At 44.4% G+C, this 13,392-nt stretch overlaps 1 pseudogene; it reads left to right on the forward strand.

Moving 5' to 3' along the window:
• Positions 1-666: 666 nt before the first annotated feature.
• LOC125537654 (galactoside 2-alpha-L-fucosyltransferase pseudogene) lies at positions 667-2,970 on the forward strand (annotated as a pseudogene).
• Positions 2,971-13,392: the final 10,422 nt, after the last annotated feature.

Genomic DNA, 13,392 nt, shown 5'->3' on the forward strand with positions numbered 1-13,392 from the left:
CAAATGCATTATTTGTTCTGACGAACTTGGGTTCAAACAACATAAACGGACGTTTACCACTGGCCAAGATCCAACAAGTTGTATATTTCCATTTTTCCTATGAGTTACTTCCTGTCATTAAGCATGTCTTAGCAGCTCAACTTTTGCTCCACCTCATGTCTTTATGCATACCAATATGTTTCTATAGGGAAAATTAAATTCTAAGAATGTTTAAAGTTCTTTATGAATGCTAGGCGGTCTGACTCTAAATCAGCAGTTGCACCAGCTACTTGTCACTGTTTAGCATCTGGCCTGTATCTGCAGGTGATACCTTGGACAGTTTCTTCCAACTCCTTTGTTAGTAATTTATCCAATAATTTCATGCTTGGAAATGGGAAATTTCAAGGCCAACGACACTCTGTCAGTCAGATGGCTGACAAGATTTTGCCTCTATGACATAATTAGAGTTTTGTGCAAATGTGGAACCACAAGTCTTGGCTGCAGTGGCGGAGCTACGGCTGGGCAAAACCAGGCCATGGCCCGCCCAGCTCAACTAAAGTTTAGTGAAGACTGGTGCTTAATTTGAGCCCTAAGAGCAAAACTTTAGATGTATACTGTATTATTTATCTTAGCTGGCCCGCCCAAACATGTGGATGTAGCTCCGCCACTGCTTGGCTGCACCTGCACATGGGGTGCAATCCAGTTTTGAAGGTTGGAAACTGGCAGTTCCCAAAGTTGTGTGTAAAATAATATACCAAATTAATGGTGTAGCACTCCAGGTTTTGTAAAATGTAGTACGAATCTACTGTTAATTCTGCTTGAGACTACATGTACCATATTCTTACATAGAAATTAATAATATTCAGTGTACAGGCTAGCAGTTGCCTAAATCTCATCACTCACTTTCATTTGGAATTGAGAGTAAAAAAGAGCATGGAATTGTAATGGTACTCATGGTTGTGTGCTCTCATCGATCTAACACACTGAGCATGTTTTTTTGTGTGCTCAATTCTAACATTATTGCAACACACGATTTTGCTAGACTGTTTCTTTTCGATTACCTTGTCAAATCTATGCACAATACTGCAAATAAAGCAAATGGAATTTCTTACTAACGCCGTGAAAAAATTTCCTAGTTGACCTGAAAATACGCAGCATTTGCACAACCGTCGCTTGCACGCTGCCAGTCGTGTATAGCTCTATCAGCCCAGCGGCACATGCATGTTGCGACCGCCGTCGGATCGATGTGCATTATGTTGAGCGCGTAAGGTCTCCAGCGCGGAATTGGTGGTGGTGCTTGATTTGGTCAGCTCGCTCTAACTTGTACTCCCTCCGTTTCAAATTACTCGTCGCAGAAATGGATGTAACTAAAATACATCTAGATACATCAATACCTGCGACAAGTAATTCGGAACGGAGGGAGTAGTACGATCATACTTGCCACTTTAACCCCGTGTTACTCATCCCGTCCATGACCATGAGGGCACACACAAGTCGAGGTCAACGCATGTGCTTTTCTTCGTGACTACTCCTTCCTAGTGGAGTAGGGGAAATACCCTTTGGCTCTCGCATGTATATACACCCTATATGAATTTTTTTTAAACAATTAAACAAAAAGTCAAAATAGTTCAAAAGTATTTTTAGATTAAATTTGACTTACTTGCGCACTAGTATATAAGTTTTCATCAAAAAGGAACCAACATTGACTTCACAGTAAAAAAGACAAAATTTATTTGCTATTATAGGTCACTATTCACGCTATTTTGACCGAAAATTTGTCTTTTTTAAAAAGAAGTCAAAGAGGAATTTTCCTTTTGTGAAACTTTTCTCACTAGTACAATGAAAGATCAACTTTATTTCAAAAATATTTTCAATCTTTTTTGACTTTTTATTGAATTGCTATTTTTTTTTCATATAGGGTACATATGTACCCAAGAACCAAACGTTCCCCTCCAGTGGAGTAGTATATATGTACTGTATGTAAGCAGGACGTGGAACAAGGAGGGCCAAAAAGAAGAGAAATGCATGCGGATATGGCTGCCCAGCCTAGTAGAAGCGTGCTATATATATGCGGATATGCAAGACCAACTACAAGCCGGACGATCGGCGCTTCTTCTGCGACGACGGACAGGAGACGCTGCATGGCGTGCGATGGCTCGTGCTCCGCTCCGACAACTACTTCGTGCCGGGCCTCTTCTTCCTCCCGCGGTACGAGGAAGAGCTGGTCCGGCTGTTCCCGCGCCGCGACACCGTGTTCCACCACCTCGGGCGGTACCTGTTCCACCCGAGCAACACAGTGTGGGGCATGGCGACGCGGTACTACAGCTCGTACCTCGCCCCGGCGGAGGAGCGCGCGGGTGGGCGTCCAGGTACGCGAGTTCAAGTATGCGCGCATCTCCGCCGACCAACGCTACAACCAGATCATCTCGTGCGAGAGCCTCCTGCCCGCCGTCGACAACGTTACTCTCCCGAGCTCTGACTCTGACCAGCACCAGGAGCAGGAGCAGACGAAACGCAAGGCCGTGCTTGTCGTCTCGCTCAACGGGGACTAGTACGATAAGATCAGCAGTCTGTACTGTACTACGAGCACGGCGCGGCTGTGACTGTGAGCGTGTTCCAGCCGACGCACCTGGGCACGCAGCACTCGGAGAAGCGGCAGCACAACCAGAAGGCGTTGGCTGAGATAGTGTTGCTCAGCTTTTCGGACGTGGTCGTCACGTCCGCCCAATCCACGTTCGGCTACGTCAGCCAGGGGCTGGCTGGGCTGAGGCCCTGGGTGCTCATGCTCCCCGTCGACGGGAAGGTCCCCGATCCGCCGTGTCGTCTCGCCTCCACCATCGAGCCCTGCTTCATGAAGCCGCCGCACTATGACTGCCGGACCAGGGGAGACAGCGACAACGGCAAGCTAGTCCCCTACATCCGGCAGTGCGAGGATGTATCGTATGGCGTTCAGTTGGTGGAGTAACTCAGCTCAGCTGGCCTTCCCTCAATTTGGCAATCATCGTAGTTTCCTATCTGATTTGCCTAGTTGGTCCACCGATGGGTCGTATAAGATTTTTCTCTATGTTTGTTTTGTAGTTTGGCTATTTGTCCGGTAAAAATAATGAAGCGACTAGTTTTCAATTAGTTACCGAGTACTCTCTCCGTTTCATAATATAAAAGCGTTTTTAATACTACACTCGGTTTCATAATATAAGAGCGTTTTTGACACTAATGTAGTGTAAAAAACGCTCTTATATTATGGAACGAAGAGAATAGTTCTCAATTAGTTGCAACTCTCATCGAGTAAGAATCACGACGCAAATCTAATGGGTTTCATCAGTTTCAAATAATTATAACTGAAAAAACAAAGTTGCATCCACTGCAACTTACATTGTGTGTTAAAATGAATTTAAGGCATTCCTTGATCATCCGAGGATCAAGCAATCACACGAGCACGACACCAAGATTTGTTAACGAGATTCACCGATATGGCTACATCTCCGGGGCCTGACTACGAGCGCTCCTCCCCGTGACACCGTCACAATACCACACTCCGGCCACCTGGGCGCCGGCACACGCCGCCGGCTCCCCCTTGCGCCTGTGCTATTATGTTGGCATAAGTTACATCGTGTGTCTACCCCCACTATATATGAGAGTCCTAGGATACAAGTGTCCTATTAGGACACGACTCCACATCCTATGTAAACACAATACAACTCCTAGTCCAACTGTAACCTACCTTGTACACAATATTCGACACAACTCTAACAAACTCCACCTTAGCGAATATTCTCCACCATCTTGAATTCGTCAATGCGTCAAACTTTCATGTACATTGGACTTGAGCTTATCCCATGAAAACCGCTGCTACTCCAAAGACTCCATATGACTCCACCTGCAACTTGTAGTCCCTTCTTTTCTTGACCACAGTCTACACTCGAGCAAAATTAAGTTTGTTGTTACTCTAGTTTGTGCTCCCAACTTCCAAAGTATCAGTCCAACGCCATCACACACTGATCACTCATCTGCGTGAAAGTGAACAACTCACATATTGAGTGTCACACGTAAGAGTTACCTGAACTCAACATCATCGTTCCTTTCTTGACCGCCTATCTGAAACTTGAAAGAATTTCACCGTTGCTTGTAGTCATCCCGAGTCAAATTCGCAGCTGTCTCACCACATGTATGACCACCAGAGCCCTGGCCGGTCTCCATGCCCCGTGCATACCGCACACCTCGCCGCTATTACCACGTCGAGCCTCCACTGTCCCGGTCGAGTCTCAAGGGTCGTGAAACCACACCACTCAACCCCCACTGCAGAGTACCACCGATCATCACCGACCGATGACGAGTTTCACGTTTCCATCAGACCACTGGGCTCGAGTCCGAACTGCATGTCACTCGCTTTTTTCCCGCTAAATAGGTTTCGACTCTCTGTCGACTTACGCCGTAGCCCCTCAATCAGCACCGAGTGAAGTCTTTGAGACTCCAGCTCCACCTTCAACATGACTCCATGATAGATGATCAATCCACCCTCGAATAACCTAGCTCATGATACCACTTGTCAGAACAAATCCGAGGCATACCATCGATCATCCGAGGACCAAGCAATCACATGAGTACGACACCGAGATTTGTTAAGGGTTTCACCGATATGGCTACATCCCCGGGGCCTGACTAAGGGCGCTCCTCCCCGTGACACCGTCACAATACCGCACTCCGACCACCCAGGCGCCGGCACACGCCGCCGGCTCCCCCTTGCGCGCCAATGCTATTATGTTGGCATAAGTTACATCGTGTGTCTATCCCCACTATATATAAGAGTCCTAGGGTACAAGTGTCCTATTAGGACACGACTCCACATCCTATGTAAACACAATACAACTCCTAGTCTAACTGTACCTACCTTGTACATAATATTCGACACAACTCTAACATTGTGTACGAATCATGATGCAAAGACTGAGCTGTAAACTAATTCCCTCTAAACCATAAATAAAAACCATAAAATAAAGACTACGATGAGTTTCTGAGCTCCGTATAACAGTCATAATAGATATACTATACTAAACCGCGCGCGTAGGTTTCCTTTTTTCTCAGATTTTTGGAGCCCTTATTGAATTTATTTTTGTGACACCCGTACTACACGACGGCAAACTTCTCGCCCGCCTCGGTCGGATGCACCTCTCGGTTGAGGACCGCGCGCGGCTCGGTCGAACGCCCCGCCTGGTCGATCCGCGCGGTGTGTGCGTGGCGAGGCGGCGCCGACGCGTCGCCACCCGCGCTGCCCCGCGGCTGCATGGGGGGACGTGTCGAGGCAGCGCCGCCACGCACATGCATGGGGGGACGTGTCGAGGCAGCGCTGCCACGTGTTCTGCATGGGGCGATGCGTCATATGTCGGTGCGCCGCGACCACCTATATAGCCTCCCTCCGGCCGGGATGGGCTCCCTGCTGACCTCATTTGTTGTTGTTCGTTTTGCAGGTTCTCTCCGGTCGTTTCTGTCAGGCCCGTTGGTGGTTCTCCGGCGATCGCCGACGTGGTTCTCGTTGCTGCTGTGCGGAGGCGGTGCTGATGGTTTTCTGTTCCGGCTCGGTGGATCTCTTTGGTCGTCTCTATCTGTCTCGATGGTGGTTCTCCGGCGATCGCCGGCGTGGTTTTCGTTGCTGCCGAGGTCGCCGCGGATTTTTTGGCCCGTCGATGCCTTGGTTTCGACATGGTTTTCGGTGCCGATGGCTTTCTATTCTGGCTCGGTAGAGCTACATGCGTGCGGAAGCGCCGCCGCTGCTATGCAGGCCCTTTTACGGCTCTTGCGGCCAAGGGAAGTCGGTTCTACGTGGTCGAGTGTCTTGGCGGCGCCATTTCCAGGGCTTTCGGAGCTCCAGCAATGGTGTGCCATGTTTTTGGTGCTCTTCTGTTCTTGGGGGGCTTTCCACCCGGTGACCGTCCATGATGTTCGTCTTATTCTTAGCCCGAGCTCCGTTTTTTCTCGGAGCTATATCGCAATCCGGTGTCTGGTACGTGTGCTCTTTCCGTCTTCCTTCGTTGTTGCTTACGTTGTAGCGCTCTCCATCTTCCTTCGTTGTTGCTTACGCTGTATTTGCTGTTGTTTCTGTTTACCGGCTGGATCTGGCTAGCTGTCTGTGCTCTCTTTGTGGCCAGCGGCTTGGAGACGGTGGTGGATATTGCGGTGGGTGTGGGTGTGCGTCATGGGGTGGTGCGTGTGCCTGGTCTGCTGTGCGTTCTGCTCCAGGGTGTGGTGGCGTGAGGGAGGCACCAGTCGGTGTGTGCACGGGGTTGGCCTGGGTAGGATGGCCTCTATGGGTGCATTTTTGCAAGGTCTTGGTATTTGAGGTGGCCCTGATGGATGACGCCTACTTCAGGTCGTTCATCGACTTCGCGAGCTTCGGGGCGGTGGAGGAGGCACTAGTAGAAAACGGACCATTAGTACCGGTTTGTAAGGGCCTTTAGTGCCGGTTATGGAACCGGCACTAAAGTTTCGGCACTAAAGGCCCCCCCCCTTTAGTACCGGTTCGGCACGAACCGGCGCTAAAGTGCCACCACGTGGCGTGAGCTCGCGCCCTGGTACGGGGGACCTTTAGTACCAACCGGTACTAAAGGTTTTTTTTTGTTTTTTTTTTTAAAATTTTGGAAAAAAAAATTTGATTTTTTTTTGATTTTTAATTTTTCTGAATTATTTGATGATTTAGTCTCTAATCACCTCTCTTAACTGCTCAAGTGTGGATCACTCATTCCAAATCATCTAACTTCCCGACCGGTCACCCATCCCTCTCACTACTCTAGCCCGAGCACGCTTAACTTTCAGGTTCTATTCTCCTTCGTTTCCGAGCCTGCACTTGTTGTTTTCCTGACAATAGTAAGATGTCAATCCTATTAACCCTCAGGAGTTTAGCTTGAGCATGAAGTCACACATTTCACCGTTTGAGTTTGAAACTATTATTCTAAAAAAACAGTAATTATTTAGTAACGCTAATATTTCTTGAATAAGTTTGACCATAGTTTGACCACAGTTTGACCATAGTTTGACCAGATTTGACCAAAATTCAAAAAATTGAAATAATTATTTAGTAACACTAATATTCTTGAATAATTATGTAGTAACACTAATATTTTTTGAATAAGTAGTTTGACCATAGTTTGACCACAGTTTGACCAGATTTGAACAAAATTCAAAAAAACTGAGATACTTATTTAGTAACACTAATATTATTGCGTAATTATTTAGTAACACTCTATATTTCTTGAATCAGTTGTTTGACCGGTTTGACAAGATTTAACCAAAATTCAAAAAAACATAAATTAGAGCATATCTTTTTTTCCTTTTACAATTTGTCATTTCAAAAATTGTCCTAAACCCTAAACCCAGGACTTAAAACGTCGAAAACTTTATGCTAAACAGTAAAAACTAAGGGTTTAGACCATAAAACCTAACCCTAAACGCTGAAATCTAAACCCTAGCACTAAACGCTAAAAACGTCCAAAAAAACGTCTAAAACGCCCAAAAACTCTATTTTCCCTTTGGAATTTTGTGATTTTAAAAAATTGTCGAAACGGAAAACTTATGCCGACACTGAGTGCTTCTACTGCAAAGGGACTAGTCACTGGAAGCGGAACTGCCCCAAGTATTTGGCGGATAAGAAGGATGGCAAAGTGAAAGGTATATCCGATATACATGTTATTGATGTGTACCTTACTAATGCTCGTAGTAGCGCATGGGTATTTGATACTGGTTCTATTGCTCATATTTGCAACTCGAAATAGGGGCTACATATTAAGCGAAGATTGGCTAAGGACGAGGTGACGATGTGCGTGGGAAATGGTTCCAAAGTCGATGTGATCATCATCGGCACGCTATCTCTACATCTACCATCGGGATTAGTTTTAGACCTGAATAATTGTTATTTGGTGCTAGCGTTAAGCATGAACATTATATCTGGATCTTGTTTGATGCGAGACGGTTATTCATTTAAATCAGAGAACAATGGTTATTCTATTTATATGAGTAATATCTTTTATGGTCATGCACCCTTGATGAGTGGTCTATTTTTGTTGAATCTCGATAGTAGTGACACACATATTCATTGTATTGAAGCCAAAAGATATAAGTTTAATAATGATAGTGCAACTTATTTGTGGCACTGCCGTTTAGGTCATATTGGTGTAAAGCGCATGAAGAAACTCCATGCTGATGGGCTTTTGGAATCACTTGATTATGAATCACTTGATGCTTGCGATCCATGCCTCATGGGCAAGATGACTAAGACTCTGTTCTCTGGAACAATGGAGCGAGCAATAGACTTGTTGGAAATAATACATACTGATGTATGCGGTCCGATAAGTGTTGGGGCTCGCGGCGGATATCGTTATTTTCTGACCTTCTCAGATGATTTGAGAAGATATGGGTATATTTACTTGATGAAACATAAGTCTGAAACATTTGAAAGTTCAAAGAATTTCAGAGTGAAGTGGAAAATCATCATAACAAGAAAATAAAGTTTCTACGATCTGATCGTGGAGGTGAATATTTGAATTACGAGTTTGGTCTTCATTTGAAACAATGCAGAATAGTTTCGCAACTCACGCCACCTGGAACACCACAGCGTAATGGTGTGTCCGAACGTCACAACCGCACTTTATTAGATATGGTGCGATCTATGATGTCTCTTACTAATTTACCCCTATCGTTTTGGGGTTATGCTTTAGAGACGGCTCCATTCACGTTAAATAGGGCACCATCTAAATCCGTTGAGACGTCACCATATGAAATGTGGTTTGGCAAGAAACCCAACTTGTCGTTCCTTAAAGTTTGGGGTTGCGATGCTTATGTGAAAAAGCTTCAACCTGATAAGCTCGAACCCAAATCAGTGAAATGTGTCTTCATAGGATACCCAAAGGAGACTGTTGGGTACACCTTCTATCACAGATCCGAAGGCAAGATATTCGTTGCTAAGAATGGATCCTTTCTAGAGAAGGAGTTTCTCTCGAAAGAAGTAAGTGGGAGGAAAGTAGAACTTGATGAGGTAATTGTACCTGCTCCCGAATTGGAAAGTACTTCATCACAGAAATCAGTTCCAGTGATTCCTACACCAATTAGTGAGGAAGCTAATGATGATGATCATGAAACTTTAGATGTATGTCAACCAGAGTAAGATCCGCACCAGAATGGTACAGTAATCATGTTCTGGAGGTCATGTTACTTGACCATGATGAACCTACAAACTATGAGGAAGCGATGATGAGCCCAGATTCCACGAAATGGCTTGAGGCCATGAAACCTGAGATGGGATCCATGTATGAGAACAAAGTGTGGACTTTGGTTGACTTGCTCGATGATCGGCAAGCCATACAGAATAAATGGATCTTCAAGAAGGAGACTGACGCTGACGGTAATATTACTGTCTATAAAGCTCGACTTGTTGAGAAAGGTTTTCGACAAGTTCAAGGAGTTGACTACGATGAGACCTTCTCACCTGTAATGATGCTTAAGTCTGTCTGAATCATGTTAGCAATTGCCGCATTTTATGATTATGAAATTTGTCAAATGGATGTCAAAATTGCATTCCTTAATGGATATCTTAAAGAAGAGTTGTATATGATGCAACCAGAAGGTTTTGTCGATCCAAAAGGTGCTAACAAAGTGCGCAAGCTCCGGCGATCCATTTATGGACTGGTGCAAGCCTCTCGGAGTTGGAATATACGCTTTGATAGTGTGATCAAAGCATATGGTTTAATACAGACTTTTGGAGAAGCCTGTATTTACAAGAAAGTGAGTGGGAGCTCTGTACCATTTCTAATATTATATGTGGATGACATATTGTTGATTGGAAATGATATAGAATTGGATAGCATAAAAGGATACTTGAATAAGAGTTTTTCAATGAAAGACCTCGGTGAAGTTGCTTATATATTGGGCATCAAGATCTATAGAGATAGTTCAAGACGCCTAATTGGACTTCCACAAAGCACAGACCTTGACAAAGTTTTGAAGAAGTTCAAAATGGATCGAGCAAAGAAAGGGTTCTTGCCTGTGTTACAAGGTGTGAAGTTGAGTCAGACTCAATGTCCGACCACTGCAGAAGATAGAGAGAAAATGAAAGGTGTTCCCTATGCTTCAGCCATAGGCTCTATCATGTATGTTGTGTACCAGACCTGATGTGTGCCTTGCTATTAGTTTAGCAGGGAGGTACCAAAGTAATCCAAGAGTGGATCACTGGACATCGGTCAAGAATATCCTGAAATACCTGAAAAGGACTAAGGATATGTTTCTCATTTATGGAGGTGACAAAGAACTCGTCGTAAATGGTTAGTCGATGCAAGCTTTGACACTAATCCGGATGACTCTAAGTCACAAACCAGATACATATTTATATTGAATGGTGGAGCTGTCAGTTGGTCCAGTTCCAAGCAAAGCGTCGTGGCAGGATCTAAGTGTGAAGCGGAGTACATAGCTGCTTCAGAAGCAGCAAATGAAGGAGTTTGGATGAAGGAGTTCATATCCGATCTAGGTGTCATACCTAGTGCATTGGGTCCAATGAAAATCTTTTGTGACAATACTGGAGCAATAGCCATGGCGAAGGAATCCAGATTTCACAAGAGAACCAAACACATCAAGAGACGCTTCAATTCCATCTCTGATCAAGTCAAGGAGGGAGACACAGAGATTTGCAAAAGACATACATATCTGAATGTTGTGGACCCGTTGACTAAGCCTCTCTCACGAGCAAAACATGATCAACACCAAGATTCCATGGGTGTTAGAATCAGTACTATGTAATCTAGATTATTGACTCTAGTGCAAGTGGGAGACTGAAGGAAATATGCCCTAGAGGCAATAATAAAGTTGTTATTTATATTTCCTTATATCATGATAAATGTTTATTATTCATGCTAGAATTGTATTAACCGGAAACTTAGTACATGTGTGAATACATAGACAAATATAGTGTCCCTAGTATGCCTCTACTTGACTAGCTCGTTAATCAAAGATGGTTAAGTTTCCTAGCCATGGACATGTATTGTCATTTGATGAACGGGATCACATCATTAGAGAATGATGTGATGGACAAGACCCATCTGTTAGCTTAGCACTATGATCATTTAGTTTATTACTATTGCTTTCTTCATGACTTATACATGTTCCTATGACTATGAGATTATGCAACTCCCGAATACCGGAGAAACACTTAGTGTGCTATCAAACGTCACAACGTAACTGGGTGATTATAAAGATGCTCTACAGGTGTCTCCGATGGTGTTTGTTGAGTTGGCATAGATCAAGATTAGGATTTGTCACTCCGTGTATATCGGAGAGGTATCTCTAGGCCCTCTCGGTAATGCACATCACTATAAGCCTTGCAAGCAATGTAACTAATGAGTTCGTTACGGGATGATGCATTATGGAACGAGTAAAGAGACTTGCGGGTAATGAGATTGAACTAGGTATGAGGATACCGACGAATCTCGGGCAAGTAACATACCGATGACAAAGGGAACAACGTATGTTGTTGTGCGGTTTGACCAATAAAGATCTTCGTAGAATATGTAGGAGCCAATATGAGCATCCAGGTTCCGCTATTGGTTATTTACCGGAGATGTGTCTCGATCATGTCTACATAGTTCTCGAACCCGTAGGGTCCGGACGTTTAACGTTCGATGACGATTTGTATTATGAGTTATGTGATTTGATGACTGAAGATTGCTCGAGGTCCCGGATGAGATCGTGGACATGACGAGGAGTCTCGAAATGGTCGAGACATAAAGATTCATTTATTGGAAGGTTACATTCTGCTACCTCTTGAGGATGCGTTGGTTTTCCCTTGAAGAGGAAAGGGTGATGCGGCAAAGTAGCGTAAGTATTTCCCTCAGTTTTTGAGAACCAAGGCATCAATCCAGTAGGAGACTGCATGCAAGTCGCCTAGTACCTGCACACACAATCAAGATCCTTGCAACCAACGCGATAAAGGGGTTGTCAATCCCTTCACGGTCACTTGCAAAAGTGAGATCTGATAAAGATAATAAGATAAATATTTTTTGTATTTTTGTTGAATAGATTGGAAAGTAAAGATTGCAAAATAAAATAGAACGGAAACTTATATAATTGAAAGTAGACCCGGGGGCCATAGGTTTCACTAGTGGCTTCTCTCAAGATAGCATTTATTATGGTGGGTGAACAAATTACTGCCGAGCAATTGATAGAAAAGCGCATAGTTATGAGAATATCTAGGCATGATCATGAACATAGGCATCACGTCCGTGTCAAGTAGACCAAACCGATTCTGCATCTACTACTATTACTCCACACATCGACCGCTATCCAGCATGCACCTAGAGTATTAAGTTCATAAGAACAGAGTAACGCATTGGGCAAGATGACATGATGTAGAGGGATAAACTCAAGCAATATGATATAAACCCCATATTTTTATCCTCGATGGCAATAATACAATATGTGTCGGTTCCCTTTCTGTCACTGGGATCGAGCACCGCAAGATTGAAGCTAAAGCTAAGCACTTCTCCCATTGCAGGAAAGATCAATCTAGTAGGCCAAACTAAACCGATAATTCGAAGAGACTTGCAAAGATATTAGATCATGCATATAAGAATTCAGAGAAGAATCAAATATTATTCATAGATAATCTTGATCATAAACCCACAATTCATCGGATCTCAGCAAACACACCGCAAAAAGCATTACATCGAATAGATCTCCAAGAACATCGAGGAGAACTTTGTATTGAGGACTAAAGAGAGAGAAGAAGTCATCTAGCTAATAACTATGGACCCGAAGGTCTGTGGTAAACTACTCACACATCATCGGAGAGGCTATGGTGTTGATGTAGAAGCCCTCCGTGATCGAATCCCCCTTCGGCAAATCGCCGGAAAAGGCCCCAAGATGGGATCTCATGGGTACATATGGTTGCGGCATTGGAAAAGTGGTTTCGTGGCTCCCCTGTATGTTTCCAGGGTATAAGAGTATATATAGGCGAAACAAGTAGGTCGGTGGAGCTACGAGGGGCCCACGAGGGTGGGGGCGCGCCTACCCCCCTGGGCGCGCCCTCCTCCCTCGTGGCCGCCCTGTTGTGTCTCTAACTTCCACTCCAAGTCTCCTGGATTGTGTTTGTTCCAAGAAAGATCCTCGCGAAGGTTTCGTTCCGTTTGGATTCCGTTTGATATTCCTTTTCTGCGAAACACTGAAATAGACAAAAAAACAGCAATTTGCACTGGGCCTTCGGTTAATAGGTTAGTCCCAAAAATAATATAAAAGAGTATATTAAAGCCCATTAAACATCCAAAACGGATAATATAATAGCATGGAACAATAAAAAATTATAGATACGTTGGAGACGTATCAGATTCGGACACCGGAATGGTTCGGGTCGTTTCGGATGAGTTTCGGAGTACCGGGAGTTAT

Source organism: Triticum urartu, chromosome 2A, assembly GCF_056163025.1.
Source record: "Triticum urartu cultivar PI428250 chromosome 2A, HENAU_Tu73, whole genome shotgun sequence".
NCBI classification, from domain to species: domain Eukaryota; kingdom Viridiplantae; phylum Streptophyta; class Magnoliopsida; order Poales; family Poaceae; genus Triticum; species Triticum urartu.